We start from the raw sequence: 24,073 nt of genomic DNA, 5'->3' as shown, positions 1-24,073 counted from the left end.
ACAGCTGCGTTCATCAAGGTAACGTCATACAACACGTCCGCTCCGGTTTTCTTGTTTCAAAATAAAACATTTTCCTTAAACGTAATTAATTCTTACATTTTGTTTTACATTTTTTGACAAACGTGTACATTTTTCAGTAATTGTTGAATGCATTTTTTTGCCAAACGAAAAACAGCTGTATGTGATTTTATACTATATAGTTTATAAATTAAACCCCAAGCTTTATTTTGATAGACAAGACTGACCGTTTTTTTTTTAGAGATTTGATTCGTTCACAGCTAGTGCCAAGGATCAACCAGGACTGCGCATGTGCAAATTCCATCGTCTCCCGCCTGTCTTTGAATGCAGGAGATAGAAAAATATAAAAACTGTAAAAAGAAACAAAACATGTGATGACATTATTTTTTCTCTTTTTGGTTTAATTTCTACAGTAAAGTCGAATTCTAATTATATTATATTATATTCAATTATAATTAAATATATTATAATTATAATTATAATCTTAATTAATTATAAGTATTGACAATTCTTCAACCTCTGTCATCAAATTATCATTCATTAAAGAGGGTTTATCATAGCCTACATTTTTATGTTGTTTAATTTTAACAATTTTAAAACTTGGCTAAAATAACGTTTAGGCTATGTAGGCCCTATGCATAATTTATCTATAGAGTCTAGTGAGTGAAGGAGAACGAAGTAAGCCACGACAAAAGGTAAAGGTGAGTAATCAACTAAAATCAAGGAAGCCGTTTTATTATTCACATTTCTCATCTTCCTTGGACTCAAGCAACAGAGTGGAAAACAAACCTGAGCATTAAATAGATTTTTCCCTTCCAAGTTATTTCACCATATTTCTAAAAGATAATCTAGCTTATCTTCATTACAAAAGACACATTTCAGACATTATTACATTTGGGCCAGTAGGGTTTTTTCTTTCTTTTGTTTCAAAAGCATTGTGGATCAGAGCCATTATGTAAAATAGTTCTGCAGTCAATTGTCCCATGTTGACCCCCTCAGCCTAATTAAATAAGAGCAACTTGTGCAATTAAATATTAGGCTATTTTTTCTAGTAACTCCAGTAATCATAACAACAAAGAGGAATATCCACTTATGAACAAGTAAAGGAAACACTCCCAGAACCGGTTATGCCAGACTTGCGAAACTTTTTTAGGTTTTTGATGAGAACATGGAAAATAAAGTGCCAGAATCAGGAAGCTTGCAGTGCAGACCAGTTTCATGGACTAATATGTTAAAGTGTGAGATGCAGTTGAATTGGCAATTCAAAATTGTATCCTTTAAACTTAACAGAGCAAGATAATTATTTTTTCTTAGAAGTTAATTTTATGTGACAAAAATATCATTCTTACAAACTTATTATTTGATAGTTCACAAGTGGTTTGAGCTCTCCCATCTTGTGTCTTGTCATGAGTTTCTTAGCAGCACAGAAATCAGATGGCAGATGGAAGTCACATTGCAGAGTGACATGCTTTAGTGAGTACGACGTTGAGGTCATTATGAAACTTCTTATCATGCAATATTTCAACCCATGCCGAACAAAAACAGGAAGAAGAAGGAAAGACTGTGGACAAAGTGGTCATACAAATGTAATATTGTTTTGCTCCTTGTCCTTTTTTGTCTTTATTGCAAAGTTTAAGCAGCATTTGTTAATGGCTTTCCATGACACTAAGCAGTGATACTGATGCCTTAACTGTAATTACCAACGTGTTAATTAATGTATTTTATTCATATTTTTGTTTGTCTGATTTGAACATGTTCCTCTTTCTGGACTGTAACAAGACAAAGAATCAGAAACAGGTTTAATTCCAAGTAGATTTACACATACAAATAAGTTTTCTTGGTGTTTTTGGTGCAAAAACAAACAACATAAAAGTAGAAAGCTATAGGCCTATAGCAAACAACATACTGTTGACTTCAGTTTCACTGAATTGACCATGGAGCTAAGCTCTTTTACCCTTATCATGCTCAATTTATTAGATTTATTAAACAGTTTTATAGTCACAATTTTATAAATGCATTAATAAACTGTTAGCACAATTCCAAATGGTTCTTGGTCGCTAAATGGACCTGTGCTAACATTGTAATTGATTTAAGTCATGTACAAGTGGAGTCAGTGTTTCATTGACCACTAGATGGCAGTGTTACACGTGGAAAAAGTCTACTGACGAGGCAGGTGAGGTAAAGGTGATCTGAGCTATTTATTTTGATTCGCAGTCATCTTTAACACTCTGTGGAGGTTAAGCATCCATTAATCACACTCGGAAATAAGCAATGAAATAAATATTGAAATTAATAAATACAACCAGGTAGGCTTAAAAAAGTATAGTAAAATGGAAAATTAATATTTGGATCAAGTTTATTTTGTATTTCTATTAAAATAAATAGAATAAATAAATATTATAGCAACATAAAAATCAGTGTCAAATAAAAACTAAACTCCCCCCTCATGCTTTCTACTTTTAGATAAACAATCCTCTTTTAACCTTCCTCTTTTTTCTTTTGATCGTATTTCAGGTTTTCATTGTTAAATCGGTTGTTCCAACTTCCTACTTATTTTTGTGTGTAGCCTAAATATGATGAGGATTATGTTTTGTTAAAATTGCAATGACGCCATTAATACTTTGTTAAATAAAATTAGAATAAGTTAATAAGTACTATAAGAAAAAAAGAAATAATAACCTCAGGTGCAATAAGAGATGTAGAAAGTTAGAGACAAGAAAACATATTTATATTTTCATTTCATTGTACAGTGTTCCCCTTTGTTATTTTTTTGTATTATATCTTTGCTTTAATACAGTGTATAACTTCTGTACAGTTTATTTTAAATCACTTAGCTGTTACTACAACTTATTTATTTTTTACTTTTACTTTTTTTGTACTTTTCTACTCTTTTTTTTCTTATAATGTTATTATATTTTATATATATAATTTTAACTTTTTTTGTAGACGCTGACTCAGGGAGAAACGCCCAAGAATTCCAATGTACCTGTACTGTCCTGTACCTGTACCTGTACTGTCCTGTACCTGTGCAAATGGCAATAAACATCTATTCTATTCTATTCTATTCTAATAAAGTAGCTCGTTAAAATGCCTAAAATGTTGGAAGATGAAAAACAACTTATTTATCTAGTAGGCTAGGCTATAAAAACAGCATGAAAAATCAACCTGAGTAAATGTATCACTTACATTATGCCTTCATAGTCCCTGAACACGTGGGTAAAATGACTAATTTGATTCATTAAGTCTTAATCCACAGGTGCACGTGTATGTGTGTGTGCGTGGCTCTGTGTGTGTGTGTGTGTGTGTGTGTGTGTGTGTGTGTGTGTGTGTGTGTGTGTGTGTGTGTGTGTATGGGGGGGGCTCCGTCGTGACTCAGCTGACCAGACCTGTGGGCTGAAACAATCACTGACCATCTTAAAAAATACAAGTCAGTTTAAGAACTGCATTTGCGACCATGCCGATATCTTTGAAGTCATCTACAGAGTCTGCAGTATCCTACATGATGTGAATGCGTTAGCAGTGATCCGGGTGTTTCCAGGTGAAAGCAGCGGACAGCAGGTTGATCTTTACCGACGCAGGCTGAGCTACGATGGTGAGTTGAAGACAAACTCCATATTATCAACTCCAATTTGTCATTTTTTAAGTGTTTACATTGTCTTGTTCAATCGTTCATCAGTTTTGATAAATGCTGTTGAATCTCGAGCTTTGTGGTGACGAACTCCGTCAATAATTCACAGTGTTATGTTTGTTCGCTTAACCGTGTAAAGTAGGTACTTCATTAAAACTAACTTCACACTTTCCTGGAGTGGCCACACTGTGCTGGAAAATTCGGCATTATTGTGAAACCAAAAGCTCATAAATTTAAACTTTAAAAATGAATTTTGGTTGCTCTATATTAAATTCCTAAACAATGTAATGATAGTCTTGAAAGGTTAAAACAATTTTGTATTGTGTAAGACTAAAGCAACAGCAACACAGTCAAAACAAAAGAGTCTGAATTAAAAACCGAGCTCGGAATTTGTAGCCTACCTTGAACATTAGTGAGGTTTTCTTCCTGCAGTAGCCCGCCACATGTTTTACGGAGTTTGGCGTCACCTCCTGATCACCGCAGAAAATGACCACATTTTGGAGATGACGTTTCTCTTTTATAGTTTATTAATATAAGAGTGCATGATCAGTTTAAGCTTAGGGACTACAATGTTTTGGGAATAAAATGTGCCTTAACATACGTCAGTCTGACTGAATACTTCCAGTTACAAAAATACAATTAAGAAAATTACTGTAGGCTATGTTATTGGTGTGTGTGAGTGTGAATTGCTAAATGTGTGTACAGTTGGATTTTTAGAAAATCCTACTGTATGTGTTAAACTACTTAAACAGGCAGACTGTGTGTGTGTTTGTGTGTGGCTGTTGTTTTAAAATGCACAAACAATTCATTCATGTCAGTCTGCAGTTATGAGTGGCATTGTGCAGGAAGTACTGCTGCTGCTTGTGTGTGTGTGTGTGTGTGTGTGTGTGTGTGTGAGAGAGTGTGTGTGCGTGTGCGTTTGTGTGTCCACTGTGAGTGTCCATGCAGTGAATTGTGCCGGTGTGTTTAATGGACATTTCTGCTGCAGCAGCGTTCTGGGTGTTACATAACAGGTTGTCCTCTGCATCATCCTGCAGGGCTGCCCAGGATTAAATGAAGACTTAATGCTTCTCCTTGGCGTCGGGGAGCACTTTGTGTGTGTGTGTGTGATATGAGCGTGTACGTCTCTGCTGCTTTCACAATGAACACACTGAGTGCTGTACTTTTATATGATGGAGGATTTCTATCCAATAGGAAAAAAAAATAGTGACGTAAGACTCTTTTTGATTTCAGCCTTTGAAAAGCGACTTTGTGGCCTTGTCCATGTTTTAGATGAGGGACACTTTAGTTGAGCCAAAAGAAAATGAACGACATTATTATATTACATTATTATTAGCCTACCCTTTTCTTATTTAACATTGTGTTGATAATGTTTGATGTATAATGTCGACATACTGCACACACACAGTCTTCTAACTACTCAAAGTGTTTTCACACCGCAGGTCACACCTACACATTCACACACTGATGGTAGAGGCTGCAATGAAAAGTGTCCATCAATATTAACCTCCCATTCATACACATTCACACGCCGCCGGCGAAGCAGCGGGAGCAACTTATGTTTAAGTGTCTTGCCCAAGGACACATCAGACATGTAGCTGCAGGAGCTGGGGATCAAACCCCCGACCTTCCAGATGAGAGATGACCAACTCTACCACTGAGCCATAGCCCAAGAAGTAAGCTATGACTTCCGTTTTTACTTCAATTATCTTAAAAAAATGACATTAAATCATTACATACTTTTATGACTTCAACTGTAAAAACTCAAAGGTAGCATCTGTTGCATTTTTATTTCAACATATGTTCTGGAAAATAAAACTTGTGTAAAGGAATAAAACTCTTGATTGTGCAGCTTCTCTCCTGCACATTTATCCTCCCCTCTGTCCATTTGAGTTGATTAGCCCTCAACAGGACTCTTCGGTTGACTTCACATTCTGAAGCTATCACATTTCAAATCCCTGCTTTGAGCATGAACACTGCGTGGCTCCTCTGCAGAGAGCTGCAGCCTCTTCTGTTTACTGTGCAGAATTTGCTTTAAGAAGCTAAAAGCATCAGGTGCCAAGTTTCTGCAAGTCTAATCCAGCCACTCCTTCATTCATCAGAGTAATTGTGCAGTGAGATGAGGCTGTGCTCATGTGTACGCAAAGGTTCGTCATGATTGGCATTTTTGTGTGTGAGGTATTTAAACAGATTCCTCTGCCCGGACTTGTCGTTGGGATTCACATAGTGACATGTTGTAATTGATGGAGCTGCTATCCACAATGAATGGAGCAACACTTGTACTTATACTATTACAAAACTAGGACTGTGAACTGTCAATCCAGTAAAGTCAGGAAGGATGGTTCTAAACATTATATATGAGAACTCCAATTTTAAAGGCATTTTTCAAAAGATGTATTTTTTTTCATATGAATCCCAACTCAATACTTTATAACCACTTGACCAAATGGGGTCATTTTCAGTTACTTACCTTTCAGCGGCTAAAAAGGTACACTTGACAGAAAATCTAAATACACTTGAGAATCATTTATTTATGTTTTGTGATACTATATCAAGTCTCAAATCACCATTGAATATATTCTTGATCAATAGTTGAGTTTGGGATCAAGTGTTACTATGAACTAAAGGGGGGTCTGTGGGTCTGTACTGTAATTAACCGAGTTGTAGCATATATTTTATTTTTAATGTTCAAACATTGAAAGTTCCAAATCCAATGTTTTTTCATTGAACAGCTCTAAACAATGCTAAATGTTTCCATTTACACATGTGGGATTGTTTGCTATCAGCTTTGCTAACAGGTGTCCAAAAGCATTGAATGCAGGCTTTAAATCACTTGTATGCTTTGGCACTTTGACATGTTAGAACATGGCATAATGTAGCTCTCATTTTAATAAATCATCTTAATAGCTTTTAATTCAGCGTGTATGACGGATTGTAATTAGTTAGACTGGTTCCCACTTAAATCCATTACAATTTATGACATTTCTTCTTAGTGTGAGTCAACAAGCCGAGTCTATAAAAACAGAGGAGCGCTTGAATTTCTGGAATGAATAGTAAAAGTAAACACAGCCCAGAGTTTAAGGACTGCTACTCTTTAAATGTTATTGAGCCTTATTAGTGATAAAATGACTTCTTTTCTCGCTCCAGCGTAGCTTATAAAGCTAGAGGATAGTTTCAATTTGTCAAACGTACACCATTTGTGCCATTAAGAAAAAGACATTATAAAGTTTAGATGCGTTCTCTGCATTTGAAATGATTTAACTTGTAGCAGATGGAGGGCCCACACTCCTCACACTTTCCTCCTCAGTCTGTGGCTAGAGTCTATTTATGGGTTTTCAGTCTTTCAGACACAGAGCAGCTCTTCTCTGCAGGCCTGAGAGTTAATGTAGCTCAGTTTATGCTACCTGGAGGAGGCAGCGATTGCACATGTGAATTTATTCAACCACTGCTAGATAAGATGTTGTTTACCTAACAGTCTCTGCATTACCTTTTTAATGGCACCAATTTCATTTGTGTCTTTAATTCAGTTATTGTGAAAAAATGCAGTTTAATACAACATTCCTGTAAAAAAAGTATCACCTTCATAAAGATTTCTTCATACAGTTGTGTCAGAGAAGTATGAATTCACTTTTTTTGTTTGTTACTTATAGTAATTTATACAGCCTCTTCAAGGTGTGAATGTTGCAGCGTTTTTCTGTCTTGTTCTGTATTTAAGGTTGGAAGACTGAATGAGGGAACACTTTTGTTCTTTGAGTCTGTAGCTGAAACTGTTACCAAGGCCAGTCCATGTGTTTAAAGTGGGTGATCTAGTTAGCAGGTAATTTACAAACAGAAGCTAGCAGCTAAATCACATTAAAGTCAGAGGATGAGATCAACAACCATATAACAGAGATAGTAAATAACCATTATAGTTATAAAGCAATGCTGCACCTCAAACCAAGTCATAGATTCAGACCAGTCACTGGATGTCACTGGAAGACGTGTCCAACTCCTTCCATTGTACAAAAGGGAAGACAAAAAATGTTATTTTAAAGTTCGACCCATGTCCCATCTGTTAACATGGAGTAAGAGGAGCTTTTGATGTGTTCTGCAGCCAGTCAGTAGGGGGAGCTACAGATGTTTTGCCAATCTATTGAGAGACAGTGTTTTATTGCAATTCACTGCAGCTGTGCCACACTCACAATTCCTAGATTGCAGACTTTTTCATGCCTATTTTCACTATCTCAGCTTTCTCCTTTTGTATAATGCCATTCTGTTAGCAGAATAGCATTAAAGCAGCAGCAATGCGTACTTTTACACTTGATGGTCACATGCATTTTTGTACACCCCTGCATGCATCCTACCAACTAAACAGCAATAACATTGAACACAGTTTCGAATTGCAGGGTTTATATATCCTGTCCTAGATGTAGTACTATGTCTGATTTGGTTCCATATTGAATTTGGAAATTTAGTTTTTATGTTTTTCCAACACAAAATAGGAGGTGATTAAAATGAATGTAGAACCTTTTTTCACACATACAGAAATCTCCTGAAAAACTCTGGAGATTAGTCTACCCGGAGGTTCTTTAGGTTATATGTGAACGCAAACAGCCGCATTTTTCGTGCAGACTTTACCCAGAGTTTCTCCGGCCAGACCCCTAGTTTTTTTTCCACAGAAAGTCTGAGTGAGCTGATGTCTGAACGTGGCAGCATATACTCCGGAGATTTCAACTCGAGCCAATAGAAAGAGAATGTTGTTTATATATAGTGACTGTCTAAAGTGTCTGCACGCGACCTCTAAGATCTCCGTGCTCTAATTAAACGTCTGCATTCTGTTTTCTGTTGGTCAGTATGTTGTTCTCCTCTCTTTTGTGGAGGTTGTCATTCCATTGGATTACACATAGCATTGATATAAAGACAAATATTCTCATTATAACGTTGTGCAGCGGACTCTGTTGCTTCGGCCGCTACTTCCGCGTTGTTTATTTACGTCACATCTTACTTCAGGAAATCCCCCGATCCCCCTCCCCTCTGACAGGGAAAGTCCCCCGCTGTGAGGAGCATATGTGAACGACTAGGTCGGGAGAATCTCCGGAGAAGTCCTCCTGTAAATATCTAGATATTATCCGGAGTGCATATGTGAAAACGGCTTATGTGAAGCTATGAGCACCACAAATTAAGTACAGCCACAACATGTCTTTCTATCATTGCTATAAAACTAATAATACAAGCATCTCTCTCACTTTCAGCCGCCGTGGTCTTATACATTTACTCACTCACTGAAACAGCTGTGAATTAGCAGGAATTAACAGACGATGCTGGTGACTTTGAACTGTTTCAGTTCATTCACAATCTAAATCCACCTGATAAACAGAGCTGCTGTGGTGCATCTAAGAGCTGCTGGTGGAGACAGTGCTCTTTAAGAGACTTTGTTTATCATGACAGCTAAACAATCGCACTCCCCCCCCCCCCCACACACACACACACTTCATGTGTCAGACAGGCAGGAATTGATAACTATCTATTTCAGTCTAAGTTTCCAGAAACTACAGGGGCTGAGGTTATCTTCTGTGGACATACAACCTCAGAGTAATGTACTGTGTTTTATTGTGCATTTCTTTTACTTCTATAGAATTGTATATTTAAAGATTTTCTTCATTGCTGACTAAATGCATGGACATTGATGTGATGATAAAGTTTGTTCGATACAGCTTTGTTCTGTTCTATTATTAAATTAACATTACAGTTCAACACATTTTTATTTACAGCTCAGGAAAAAACAAGACACCACTGACAATGTTTTTCTCTTGTTCCTATTTACAGGTTTGTTTAGTTGTATTCAACATTTCTCCAACTTCCACATTTTCCTTTACTTATTTCATTTGCTGAATATAAAAGCAGGTTAAGATCACAAGATACTGTATTTGTCAGACCAACTAATATGATAAAAACTATTTAAGATTAGTTTTTAATACTAACTTAAAGATACAATATGTAAAATCCACCACCAGGGGGCTTTCAATCAACACTACAATAACAAAAGATGACATCGAGGCTAGGGGGCAATCACGGGAGTTCTCTCTATACTCCCCCTATGCCTCCCCCCAACAATACAGCAGCTTTCAGTAGCAAATCCCACTTCCTTATGTAGGCGTCTTTGACGTAACATCAGGTGTTTCCACAGCAACGATAAAGATTCTGTCTGTGATGGCGGCTCATCGTGGCGGCCGCCTCGACAAAACACATCCTGCTACAACTATACAATTACGGGAATATGTTGGAAATATTTTAGGTAATGTAAGTATGGGGTATAATAAACTTTTAATTAAGATATTTTACTTGACATTGTCATAAAATTCTACATATTGTACATTTAATTAAGAGTTCATGAATGAATAAGTGGTTTAATAAACCTCTGCTTTCATGCATCTTGGCATGTCATATTCAAGTCTCTTTTATTGCCGCTGGGTGACTTTATAATAGTCGTCTTTGTTCGATGGCTTGTGATCACCAAATCAGCACAGACACAGAATAGAAGGGTGTCATTTCACACAAATATGCTGATGTAAGGAAAAGTTAAAACACTTGTTTTCTGTTGGTTAAAAACTATTATTAGTTTGTTTTCATAACATTATTTGTGTTCTGATGAAAACTGTATCTTTTTGTTATCTCAACAGGTCGTCATTTTCTACTAACAAAATACCTACATGGATATTTGTTTTGGAAGTTGGATGGTGCATACATGCAGGAACATGTTTGAATTCTTTTATGTCTCTGTTCATGTCAATTAAGATCAGATTTGACATAAATAACATTTTAGTTTTAGGGTTTGCTTTATCTCTGAACGTGTGTGTGTTGTGTGTGTGCATGCCTGTACCTACATGTGTGGTCCTCTTAGCCTCTGCATTCTAGGAAAGCTTTAAAATTCAGCCCACGGGACCATATAAGCTTCACTTGTGGAAGGTTTTTTTGTTACGATCTAAAGTTAATCTCATTATTGTGTTCTGTCTGGGAAAATTTAAAGTCAAAGAAACATTCCATATTTGTGTTGGTTGTTGGCCAGGTTGCATGTTTATGGCTTGGATAGACAACCATCGCAAGATTGTTTTTTAGTTTTAATTTTTGTTTAGCTATGATGCATGTTGCTAAACCTTCGCAGATTTGCTGTTCCATCATGTGCAGTGAAGTTAAAGGTTTCAGGATTTACTTCACTAAGCTACATCATGTGCTGTATAATGACTTCTGGGGTTTAATAAACTTAAACCTTCGCTCATGGCAACTTTACTCCGTCCCAAATTTCTTACCATGTGCTGTATATAATGGCATTTCAAATATAAACTGCTAAGAAGTAAATCTAGATACTTTTTATTGCTGCCAAATTGGCCAAAACCTTTAAAAAATGATGATTATCTAATATCATCTGATGTAATAATTTTTTTAGTAGAACATTAGCTTTGTTTGTTTGTTTGTAGGTCACGCCTGCTTGAAAGCCTTTGGTACACAAAGTGCTGTTCTATTTGAGATTTTAAATTCGGAGGCATCTAAATGATATTATGAACAAGGTAATGCAGACTTTATGTAAAAATAACTAAAGGAATCTGTATGAAAAATCAGATTTGATATCAATTTATTTTCAGTTTTTGTAAAAATTAATTTGACCATGTGTCACATAATTATGACCTTCTGGATTATGTTTGATTATGTATTTTTTGCTAGTCTACAAATAGAGTTAGTCCATTACTGTCTTAAAAAAAGTACACGGCTTATGAACAAAGGCTACTTGTATTACGAGACGGTTGTAGGACTTCTGCAGGGCTAAAATAGTACAGAAAGAAGAACTTGAAGTCCACTTGTTTTCAAATGAATGCATCACTGTATAAAAATGCACATGATCAACACTAAAATAGATTCAAAGACGCAAAAGAGAGCACAATCCTAAAGCCTAATTTTGAAGTGGTGCAGAAAACCTACAAAATTGTCCAAAAAAATAGATCAGAATGTAGGGAAGACATTTCTGGTGCTGGGGGAGACCTCCAGACCACCAAAACAAAGCGGTTTTCAAAAAGACTAAACCTATTAGCACATTATACGAGGAAATATGTATGGTTAGCTGGTCAATAACTTGCAAATTAGTCTTTAAGATCAGTATTAAAAAAGATTGTGATAAAATTGTGGTTGTGATCCTGCCATGAAAAAATGTTGATATATTTTTCCATATCCCCCACCACTACTTCTAACTGAATCTGTGAGGTTTCAAGTTTAGTTTCTCTCCTGTGTTTTTATAAGTCGATTTCTGTTAAATTGCAACTGCTAGAAAATACCCCATTTCCTGATAAAGCTGATGCACAATAAACGCCTGTCATGGATATTTAAACTTATTTAAACATCGAGCGAGCGTGGCTTCAGCAGAGCTACGATTAGTGGTGATAATCGAAAGCGCTGCCGGGAGTAACAGTATTTCCGACCATTTTTTGACCATGAGTCACCACCACAACCCACATCTTTTAATCATGTTGGACTTTATACAGCAAGGTGTTCAAACATGCGCTCAGCAGGTAGAGCCGCTGAAATGGAGATGCTAATACATGCTGCGTACAGCTAAAGAGACACAGATTCAAGCCATTTCAGAACATAGCCTATCATTGTAAACTGACCCGAGGCGGAGCCCTGTGGGACTAATGTAGGAATGCTTTCTCTGCTTAGAGTAGAACAAGGCGATCTGGATTCAATTTATGTTGTTTGCTGTCACATTCACTCTGTTACCTTACTTTCATTTACCCGCCACAATGACTGAGCAAATCATATCATATAGCATCGTCTAGCTGACTTTGTTTATCTGCTGCTGCCGCATGTTTTTCTGTGTCGCGTCTTACCTCAGGAATCACCCGTCTTCCCCTCCCGTCTGACAGGAAAAGTCTCCCGCTGTGAGGTGCATATGTGAACAGCCGGTCAGGAGAATATCTGGAAATTATCTAGATATTTTCAGGAGTTAATCATGATTGAGTTAAATTAATTGCCAATTAAATTAAATTAAATGATTATTTGGTCGATCCATCACCCGCAACTGCCATCACCGAAATAGATAGATTGCTCTTCATACTTCTTCTTCTGCTAGTTTAGTTTGTCCAGAATTTATGCAAGACAGGTAGAGTACTAAAATCAAGGGTTAGACCACTGAACAAGCTGCAGTTTTTTTTACCAGTTGGGAATGAGCTGGTGGCTGTGTTAAAGACGTTTTGCCTTGGATTAAATCACAGTTAAATTACGAGCCCATGGTACAAAGGCTATGATCCCTGAAGTGGGCAACCCAAGTTAGACTCTGACTTACTTCACTTTGCAACATGTAATTCCCCTGTCTCTCATTTCTGTTTCCTATTGATCTACTGTCCTCTACAATTAAGGCATTTCTTATAAAAAAGAAAAAATCATCACATACAGCGTAAAACTCATGATTGGAAATGTAAACGTCTAATAGGATTTCTTGTTAACCTGCATATTAAAATATTTGATTGTTGCATTTCAGCGTTTAAGTACAGGTAAAAAGATTTCTATAAACATTAGATACCCATTTTTCCAAGATTTCTTGTTGAGAAATTGTATTTGTACAGTGTGACACCCTCCTTCCCATATCATTGTGATGGACATGAAGTGATCTATTTAACTTTACTGGGCCAGTGGATTGTTCAATCAACCGTGTTCAATAGACCACAGCTCTTTTCCAAGAGGAGCTTTTGCTGCAGGGTGTCAGTGGTGTGGGATTGCCCACTTCAATTATGCAATCATTGTATTGAATCCCAGTTTGGCTCCTACTTACTAACAGACATGGACTTGCATATAGACAAGACAACAACTCACCACAGGTTCTTCTTTAAGTTATGATTGAACAACAGACAGCTTATTTCTACATTATTAGCAGGTTAAGTCCGAGAGACTGACTAGAGATGACACACAGTTAAAGCTTTATTAATAACCCGACAGACTCTGGGCTTTTGAAAAAACAAGGCGTGCATTTTCTGCTATTTCTCTTTCTGCTCACGTCAACTGTAAACGGATATCATGATAATCCATCCCAGAAATATTGAATACGAGAAGATTGACAACAAAAATCATCCAGTAAAAATACCCAACACTATAGTGAATTGTTTCTTATCCAATCCCAATATTAACAATGTATTTTTGTTCCATTTCATTATCCATAATCCACTCGTTTGATCACTGAATGACATAAAACATCAGAGGATTCTTGTTCACAAAGCTATGAATACAGTGCTAAATGACGGCTACATAGCCAAGCTAGTGCAGTATTATTGGAGTGGTCAACACTCATCACTAGCAATGCTTTATAATGTGCATTTGGATTTACACTTAAAGGTAAAGCCTAAATGACATTGTAAGAAGGCTATTATGGATTTGGAGTTTTGCTGGTTTTGTCATATTTTTGGCCATCAACACACAGTTTTTTAATGATAATGGTAAGTTCAGTGGTTCAGTGAGATCAGGTTGCCTTTTCTTCAGCCTCACACTCTTAGGGAGTGACAGAATTAGTGCAGGAATCAGGGCCAGTGTGTCTCTGTGTATGTGTGCATAACGGTTTTACTTCTCTTTTTGTGAAAACAATCAGGGTTTTAAACCGTTTTGGCTGTAGAAAAAAATGCATTAAGAATGTTATGTAAAGGGTTTGCAACCGTTATTATGTGAATAGACTACCAGTACCAGTCTAGGGCTCGGATTAAGGCCTTTGCCAATCTACTTTGTTATTGTTAAGTCTATTGGCAGTACATATTGTAATCTTGCTCGAATTGTTCATCTTATTTGCCCAACAGGACCTCCCTCTCCTCCCTCTCCCCCTTCTACTTCTGTCGTCCTCTTCATCAGATTACATGGGCTACTTTTTACACTAAACTCATTCCCCCATTTTCTTCTTCAGTCCCTCTCTTTTCTCCCCCAGACTCCTTTAGCTAATAGAAGGGAGGGAGCTCAGTGCAGCTTTTGCAACAGCCAACCTCTGTGGACCTGGCAGTATTCGCCCCTCTCTCTTTTTTCTGGAGGTGGAGAATGCCCCTGACCAGAGTAAGGTTACCTGGCAGAGACAAGCCAGCTCTCTGTAAACACGGACTGACTGTCCACTCCCACACTAGACCTTGAAGATGGTGTGTGTATAAACATCACCCAAAGTCAAGTCCCCTCTTAGCAACTTCTTTAAAAATGTAAAATCACATTTGAAGTAATCTTGTTGATGGGGACGTCATGAGGAAATATCTATACAATTTTTTTTTTTTTTTAAAGATTTAAAGCAGATGTCCTCTGTTGGTATCATGGGAAAGTATGTGTGCATGTCAGAGTTTTTGTGCTAGTGCAGTAGTGTCATGCTTACAGACCTTGGTAGCGAGGTTTTTTATTGTATTTTATGTTCTGTAAATTTTTTTTTTAAATGACCAAAAGCTAATGTCCCCACTTGGTATCATATAGGTGTTTGTGTATGTGTTAGTGAAGGAATGTTTTCCTTTTTCTACATTGTGTCAAGAAAAAGGAGTTTGCATTGACTGAAACTGTCACACACACACAGTCTGTTTCTCGTTACTGCAGCACTAAGCAGTGTGCTCGTGTTTCAGAACCAAAAAGGGAGGTGTATCCCCCTCCCTCCCCCTCGTCTTGTCCCTCCCTCTCTCCACCGCCGTCACAGCCTGCATAGTCCTCCCTCGTTAGGGCTCACATTTACACACAGCAGAGATGGGATAAGATACTACGCATGAACGTGCAGAGCAGTGCAGTGTCGGCGCATGTGTGTGTGTGAAGAGGTGGATGAAGTGTGTGTGTGTGTGTGTGTGTGTGTGAGAGAGAGAGAGAGAGAGAGAGAAAGTGGACTGCCAGTCCTGCCAAATGCATGCCAGTGTGAAGTAACTAGAGTGAGCGAGCTGATGTAGCTTCCATGACTCTTTTCCTGGATGTTTTTTTTCAGCTGTGCAGCACGAGATAGAGACAGAAAAGTAAGTAATGCCTTTGGCAACAGTAAATCATGTGTGTGTTTTCTATAGTTGTGTGTGCATAGGTCTCCTGGAGAGCGAGTGCACTTTGAGTTATTGGCTGGTGCAAAACCAGTCAATCATTTAACACCAACTGGTACCATAGTAGATCATTTGCACAAAGATGACTTGAATTATAGCACATATAAATTCTAATCGTTTAAGATAACTTAATTTATAACATACAAATGTTCTCATATATAATAATTTAAATCATAAAAGACAATTGTAATGTGTTGATGGCATCCAAATGAGTCACATTTAAAGACAAAGCTGAGTTTCCAGTTTTTCAACTTTTTAAGACTTGCTGAGAAAACAAGTTTCTGTTATTGCTGCTTGGACATGCTCCTGAACATTGTCATATTAAAAAAAAAAAAAAAGAAAGGGAAAAAAGAGTTTTATTAAATAAAATTAAATGGTGAAGGTGCTATTGCCCAACCAAATGTTTAAAGCAGTCGTGGGGCTTTTCCCCTGATGGTTGGTTTGATGGCTTCCAGATGCTTTGTTGATATAATTGCACATGAAACTAAATCCCTCCACAATGTATGCTCGTACAGTCTCAGCATTGTTTCCCCGAGTTGCATGAAAGGGATTAGCATTAGCCTTTGTTTGAATACTGCTTGCAGAACTAAAGTTAAAAGCTCACAGTAGTCATTTTGTGAAATCAGTGTTACTTTTGCAGCTCGCCGAGAGCTGGGAAAATGTAGCTGCAAATGTTTGAAAGCAGAATATTTTTGAATATGGGAGTTTATTTCAACATCTTATATTCAAAGATTTAAATTAGAATATTTTTAAGTTGTGATCTTAAGTGTCAGACCTAAATACATTGAAGTCTTGCTGAGCTCCGGTTTTGTCACAATTGAAGGCAACCTGCTGTATGACAAGCTAAGTAAAGCATCCATTAGGTGCCCCAGCTCTACAGTGGAGCTAACAGTCCAAAAGGGATGTATAAACAACACCACGGATGACATAACCTGATGAAGTTTAGCAGTCGGAGTGGAGGCGTCGCTGGTATCAGAGGAGGCTCAGTCTGTATAGACATGATGAAACAGCTTTCATACATATAACAGGCCACATAGAGGCATAGAGAGAAGCTTTGCCGAAGCAGTTTTAGAAACTTTGAGGAGATGTTTGTGAAGATTTTAAGCCCCAAGTTTCCCAGATTTATTTACTTTGCAAAAAACCATCACATTTTGACCTGTCATGAGCAGAGTGAGTTAAGTGAGGTCGTTTGTTGCAGGATTTTTGGTTCATGAAGTGAAATGACTACAGCTCGGAGTCGGACTGTGGTAACATTTCTGACCATGTATGGACAGATCATGTGGTTGGCTCCTGTATTTCTGTATATTTCATCCTTTAAAAGCCTTTCTGCAGCGGTCTTCAGAGAGGAGAATCATACTGGGAAATGTTTTAACCGTTTGGACCTCATATCAATACCAAAACATATTCAGTACCAAAATAAGCGTATTACTTGTGATGTTATTGATGACAAACCTCCCTAGTAGGGACTCCCTTTTTTGTTTAAATTATTTTCAGGTCGCAATAAATAATGGGTATTAAAAGTTTCAGGTTTGTCCAGTCGACCGAACAGTCGCTAATGGCTGCAACATAATCCTTTTGGGTAAAAAAAATAAAAATAAAGCACATCAATGCTTGTAAGTTTAAAGTCCAAAATGAGTAATCATTCACTGCAATGTTTCCAGTTATTGATCCATAAAGGATGTGATAGTGTCAGAGCTGGAGTGGGACAGCTAGCTAGTTATATAATGGCTCCAATCCACCATGGCTGTTGGACCCCAGAACCAGTTCTGATTGCCCTGGTAGCGATCCAATCTGCTCCACCCAGCACCTTCATTGTTACTCTCCATTGGCATCACTTTCATTGCTCTGAAGCTTTCTGTGTCAGAAGTAACTCAACAGATTACTTACAGTTTCTCTTGTCAAACATTGACGTTTGTTGTGTTTTTAGCTGCTTTAAAGGTGTAAAATGGCGTTCATATAATACACCGACATGATGGTGATGGTGTCAGTTTCTCTTGAGTCGTCACTGTCATATCATCACTTTTGTGTGTGTGTGTAAGTATATAGTTCTTTACGTCATCTGGACACACACACACACACAGTCAGCAGTGTCACATTTCCTGATTTGACCTTGCACAGTGTTTGTGTCACTCCAGAATACGATAAATAAAATGTTTTGTTATGTCACACACACACACACGCACACACACTCGCAGTATCTTCACTCAGAATGACTCAGCAGTCGTTTTATTTCCATGGCAACCATTTCTACTGCGTTGGGGATGTCCTCTCTCTGTGTGATGCAGCAATATAATGGTAATAGTACAAGATAATAGTACAGATGCCTCTCAATGTGTTAATAATCAGCTTGTGTTGTCGGCCTGGGTTGTGCTATGTCCTTTGTGCGCGTATTGTGTTCAGTGATGCGCATGTGTGTGTTGCTGTAATTTGATGCAGTGGTGATGCTCTGCCAAGTGTGTGTATGAGGGAAAGGTGAGCCTGCAGTCTCCTGCCTGTTAACAAGCTCCCTGATTGGCTGTTTGCCCGAAACAAAAAACCATCAGCACAGAGCTGCAGGCTTTTTTTTTCAATCATGAATAAAGCAAATGGGTTCAGATCACATTCAGTTCAGCAGATATAGATTATGGATTTTTCTTCATAACAAAAAAGCATGGAGATATTGTGGTATTCTGTCAGTTCATTGGGCAGTTTTTGTCCATGCCTTCCATTGCTTGCAGAATGACCGGAATTGGCCGATTTTCAGGCTGTCAGTCGGTGACTGGCTGATTCTGAGCTGATCTCAGACTCATTAGTACAAGTTTTTCATGCTATGTCAGAATTTGGAAATTTGAATCATCAAAAATTTGAATCATTATCATTGATAATTCAGATCTGAGTTCCAGGGTCTCTCCTGTTGGATGTAACCACCAAGACTTCTTAGTCAGCTTGTTAGTCAGGCCTGCCCTGCGCAGAACAAGCACCCCCCCCCCCCCCCCCACAACCCCAACTAATCAGACTGGTTTCTTTTATAAATATTACTTAGGAGTAATGAACATCCACTGTTTCCGACTAATAGACTTAACCTGGGCATTACACTAGGCATATCTACGATGGGGGGACCACTGGGCCTGAAAGAAAATTCTGCTGCGGGCCCAACTTTGGCCGTGAGCTGCCCTGTTGTTGGTAATGAACTGGACAGCAAGAAATCATTTTTTTAAGAGCATCAAAACAGTAAGGCTGAGATGCAAAATTCAGATATTGATTTATCAGATTAATTTCTATGTAGCAGAAAACTCCCACAATGTTACTAAAAAAAACAACAGCCCTAATTAAACATAACTTTAAGCTTGACTATAAATTGACAGTTTGGTTGGTTATTCAAATGTACCCACATTATGTTTTTATTTATAAAGAATTGAGCTTTAGAAACCAAAGTGTTTTCTTTTACAAAGCTGTAACCATGTTTATTTCTGCTTTTTGAACTTTGACATTTTAACATCGGGCTACAAGGGGATTAATCACTTTTGGAGAGAGCATCTAGTGGCCATTTGCAGTACTGCAGTTGCAGTGAACCTCAGCTGTGTGCGTAAACTCAATCTTTTGTCTGCCTTGGTTGATGGTGTCTCCTAGAATAGAGCGTACAAGATAAAGTGAAGTGCTCAAATAGCTTCAATGAATGCCTAAAAACAAATTATGATTCAGATGTTTGATTACATTTCTACATGACAACTGAGACCTAACAAAATGAATCACAATCTTCCATTTACTTTTAGAAAACTAAAAGCTACCCTTTGTTAAATGTTGCATGTTTTACAGCAGTGGTGGCTGCGAGGCTCATATCTCTGCAATGTCTACTTGATATGAATTAACTGGCTTCACAGATTTCGCAGGAATTATTCAACCCCACTGTCAGTGTGTGTGCCAGTTAACATCCAAAGCAACGAGAGAATGAACCAAGCAGGGCTTCCCCCAAAGACTTGAAATCACCAGAGTAGAGACCCAAGTCAAGTCACATTATGTCACATGAGTACCACCCTTTCTTTTAACTCTGTCATTGTACACAGAACAATGTCGGATCAGCAGCACTGCAAGATGTTAACTTAAACATCCCTAATCTCAAAATGATGCAATTTGTTCACAAGGTTTAACAACTCCCTCTTTTTCAGTCGTTTGGACTGAACCTTCAAATGGTGTCACCACAAAAAGCTTCCAGTGCTGTCAGCTGTATCTGGCACCGCCACTCTGAGGTTTATCTCACACGCACGCACACACGCCCATGTAAATCCCCTCAATCTTATCACAGAGTCAGGTTAGTGGCCTGACTTTGATTTATTGTGAAGGACTACAAGGCCACAGTGAAAATCTTTGACTCAGGAGGCTCTGATGTTTGAGTTCTGACACAAACTATGTTAATCTATTGTTTGATGTTATACACATCAAATGTTTGTAAGGCATGTTTTCATCTGATACATTAAATGTTCTTAAATGAAGAGAAATGTGATAAATAAATGTGGAAATTCAAAGAAAATTAAAAAGGAATAGTTAATATGTTTTGCCTGTATAGGGGCAGGCCTGTATGGCTGCTAAACATGCTAGGAGGAGTTAATCTTGCAAAGGATCCCTGGATATGGCTACTTGGACCAATCGTTTTACTACAAATTCACCTTTTTGAGCCTTTAAAGGCCCCAAAAAGTCTGAATACATCAATTAAGAAACAACATACACCTGTTAAGAAAGGAAATGATGTAGAAAAGGAAATGAAGAAAGGACTTTAAGACTCCAATGTAAGACTTTGTTGTTATTCTCTCCCTGGGCTCTGAGTCCTTGAACAGCTGTAAACAATAAGATACCCCCCCCCAGCAAAGATAGGTTTGTTGTGTAAGAAAGTGTGGTTTTCATTATTTTCATTTTCCTTATTCTCTCTGTATGCAAGCCCAAGGGCTGCCCCCCTGAACAAAACAAACACCCCCTCCAGAGCTTCAGAGCCTCGGGAGGGGTGGCAAGTTGATTGCCAAGAATATCTGTAGTGAGTTTCACTTCAGAGCTCTTGTATGTATTTTAAAGTTAGTGTCAATGTAAGCCGTACTTAACCAAGTTTTCTTGTGTAAACTTTTTCACAATCAAAAAAACACGTTACTAAGTGAATAATGAAAAGACAAAACAAAGAAGTACTAGTTTATAACTCAAGTATTAACAATGAGGACACCTACTGGTACTCTAAGAATAGTTAGATTCTCGTATTTTTAACTGACGTTATTATTAGTGGGTATTTCTACACTTGGATATTGCACAATAATGAATGAACTTTTGAGTGGCTCAGCCTGCTGCTAAACAGATCTGGACTACAACTCAGCTCTTTTCTTTCTGTTTTTAAAAACAGCCATTTACGACTTAGTTCTGCTAGTGACCAAACTATAGCTTAGCATTAGCAACAGGGGCGGTCTCTCTCTTTCCTTTGGTCTCCTACTTGATGTGTCAGTTGTTAGCTACTTTTTATCCTCTCACGGTCACAGTGGTAAATGCGAGGCTTGGTGATTTTGAAAATGCATATCTGCTCTATAGAAATTGAAAGAGCCCATATTCTGCCCTTTTAGGGGTTCATATATTTAATCTATGTACCTACTTTTGTACGTTCACAATAGCTAAAGTCTGAAAAAAGTGTCTGTTTTCATGTCCTTGCTCCCTCTCCGCTCTGAGTCCGTCAGCTACACTCTGCTGAGCCCACACTGGTAGACCCCACGTGGGCCAAGTCTGATCTGATTGGTCTGCCGATCCGCTCTGTCATTATTGGTCAGTTGCTCAGCACGGTTCTCGGAAATGTCCCGCCTCTTTTACCATATTGGGAATGCAGCCACTGGCTCCGTCCGAGGGGAGCATAAACATGAGCACCTTAGCACTACTGTGCTACCGCAGGCTACAGCATATCGTGGGCGTGCTACAGAAGTTAACGGGCGTGCAACATGAGCTGCAGGGCTTGCCACAACGAGCCAATGGGCTTAGATCAGTGATCTCACACTGACAATGACGTCGGACTGACACATTTTTATCCAGGGGGGCTAGAACCGAGTGTTATATGCAGCTAATGCTACAGCTAACAGGAGGACGTAGGAGAAGCCGCGTTTCTGTGGATTTTGAATTTTTGCACATAGATGTGCCTAAACATGCACAGGACACTTGGAAAACACACTAAAGAGCATATAAAACCAGAAAAAGCAGAATATGGGACCATTAATTATTACCTGCCATAACTAGCTCCCGTTAGCTGGTACAGAGCAGCCTGATGACATGTAGCTGTCTGCCAGTCAGCCGCCCCCTGTGGAGCTGAAAGTCCAAAAGTCTGGGTGGCTTTGTGACCGTCAGAGGAAGGATGGTACTAAACTGATACTTCTGCTTCAAATCTACGCCATAGCGTACACTGTAGGTTCTTTTAGCCCTGTACCTAAAGAAATGCCTAATAGCCTGATGTGCACCTCCCATACAATGTTAATGGATTAAGCCTGAGTGATGTCATCTATCTGTTAAAGGTTCATTGGCGGCAGCCCCCATGTTGGAAAATCTTACTTTCAGTCAACTTGATGACAAGCTGAGCGCCGCCTCCTGACAAACCGTTACACTGCGCTCACCCCTGCTGCTTAATCACAATCAGAATCTAGTCTTATTGCCAAGTACATTCACACATACAAGGAATTTGTCTTGGTGTATTGGTGCAGAAACCGTTAACAATTAATATTAATCCTCTACAACTCCAGCGTTATGTGCTTGGGTTTCAGTCACCATGGTAACCTGTGCATAAACAAGCAACTGAAAATTGGCGATATAGCAATCTTAGAAATCTTCCATGTAGCATTTGTTGGTGAAGTATCGCAGAGCTACACAGACACACCAACTCAAAAGTATGTAGTATGTAGGCCACTATAGCCTCTATGAGTAGCCTCTATGAGTAGCCTCTATGGTGTAGCCTCTATGGTGTAGCCTCTATGAGTAGCCTCTATGGTGTAGCCTCTATGGTGTAGCCTCTATGGTGTAGCCTCTATGAGTAGCCTCTATGGTGTAGCCTCTATGAGTAGCCTCTATGGTGTAGCCTCTATGGTGTAGCTTCTATGGTGTAGCCTCTATGGTGTAGCCTCTATGGTGTAGCTTCTATGGTGTAGCCTCTATGGTGTAGCCTCTATGAGTAGCCTCTATGGTGTAGCCTCTATGAGTAGCCTCTATGAGTAGCCTCTATGGTGTAGCCTCTATGGTGTAGCCTCTATGGTGTAGCCTCTATGAGTAGCCTCTATGGTGTAGCCTCTATGAGTAGCCTCTATGAGTAGCCTCTATGGTGTAGCCTCTATGGTGTAGCCTCTATGGTGTAGCCTCTATGAGTAGCCTCTATGGTGTAGCCTCTATGAGTAGCCTCTATGAGTAGCCTCTATGAGTAGCCTCTATGGCATCAATTTCCAGGAGTATAGACCAGGAGTAAGCTGAGGAAAACCCTGTCCGCCAACACTCAAAGTAGTTGCTCTATTTGAAACATTCAGCAATTTTCTTAATTTTGTTATACGTGTTCTTCTCATCGTGCAAAATCAGATTTCTTGATGCCAAATGCTTCAAAGCTGTTAGTAAATATTTGATGTATTGCATTTTCTTTATTCATCTGTATTTGTTATTTCTTAATCTAAGAGGGAAACATTTAGAATTTCTAAAATCAAATGGAAAGACATCTGTTGGTTTATTCTCACAGAATAGGTCAGCTTGAGCACTAAAATCAGGAATAAAATACTATAATAGATGAATGAATTTGAATGCACTTTAAATGCCTCCTGTTTACAGGCCTCCTTTTGTAATTGTCGAACAGTGCCTCTTTAATCTCGTTTTCACTCGTGTCGCTCTCTTCCTATTCTTGTTTCCTCTCTTCCTCTCTGTCCAGCTCTGATCAGAGCCTGTTTGACAAGCGTGTCTTAATGCACAGCGGTATCCAACCGCTCAACAATAGTCATTAAACTTGTGGATTAGCCCTGTTATTCACTTCAGACTAACTCACTCACACGCTTGGCCCCAGTGAGGCCCCGCAGGCCGACAAGGAAGCCGATCGTAACAGGAACGGATGAGATGTTTGGCTGGTGAAGGGCAGCTCACACGTTTTTTTTTTTTTTAAAGCTCACAAGTTTAAGCCACAGAGAGTCGTTTCATTTGTCAAGGCTTCATGTCAGCTCGCTCTGCCTGACAGTATTTTGGGCAAGGTTTTGCTCTGTACATTTACATGCACACTTAAAGGTCCCATATTCTGCTTTTTCTGGTTTTATATGCTCTTTAGTGTGTTTTCCAAGTGTCCTGTGCATGTTTAGGTACATCTATGTACAAAAATTCAAAGTCCGTGAAAACACAGCTTCTCCTACATCCTCCTGTTAGCTGTAGCATT

At 38.5% G+C, this 24,073-nt stretch overlaps 1 protein-coding gene across 4 annotated transcripts in view; it reads left to right on the top strand.

The window, feature by feature from the left end:
• The first annotated feature begins 3,443 nt into the window (after positions 1 to 3,443).
• Positions 3,444 to 24,073, top strand: part of LOC110001298 (microtubule-associated tumor suppressor 1 homolog) — an 81,185-nt gene continuing 60,555 nt past the window's right edge. For 3 of the 4 annotated variants that reach the window (XM_065950081.1, XM_065950110.1, XM_065950018.1), the window contains exon 1: positions 15,346 to 15,615. The gene's annotated coding sequence lies outside the window, so the exon portion shown is untranslated. Of the gene's footprint in view, positions 3,611 to 15,345; positions 15,616 to 24,073 lie in introns of those variants that run through there. The other variant, XM_065950047.1, reaches the window with a different exon arrangement.

Source organism: Labrus bergylta, chromosome 1 (assembly GCF_963930695.1).
Source record: "Labrus bergylta chromosome 1, fLabBer1.1, whole genome shotgun sequence".
Taxonomy (NCBI): Eukaryota; Metazoa; Chordata; class Actinopteri; order Labriformes; family Labridae; genus Labrus; species Labrus bergylta.
This window is presented reverse-complemented; position numbering and strand designations above follow the sequence as displayed.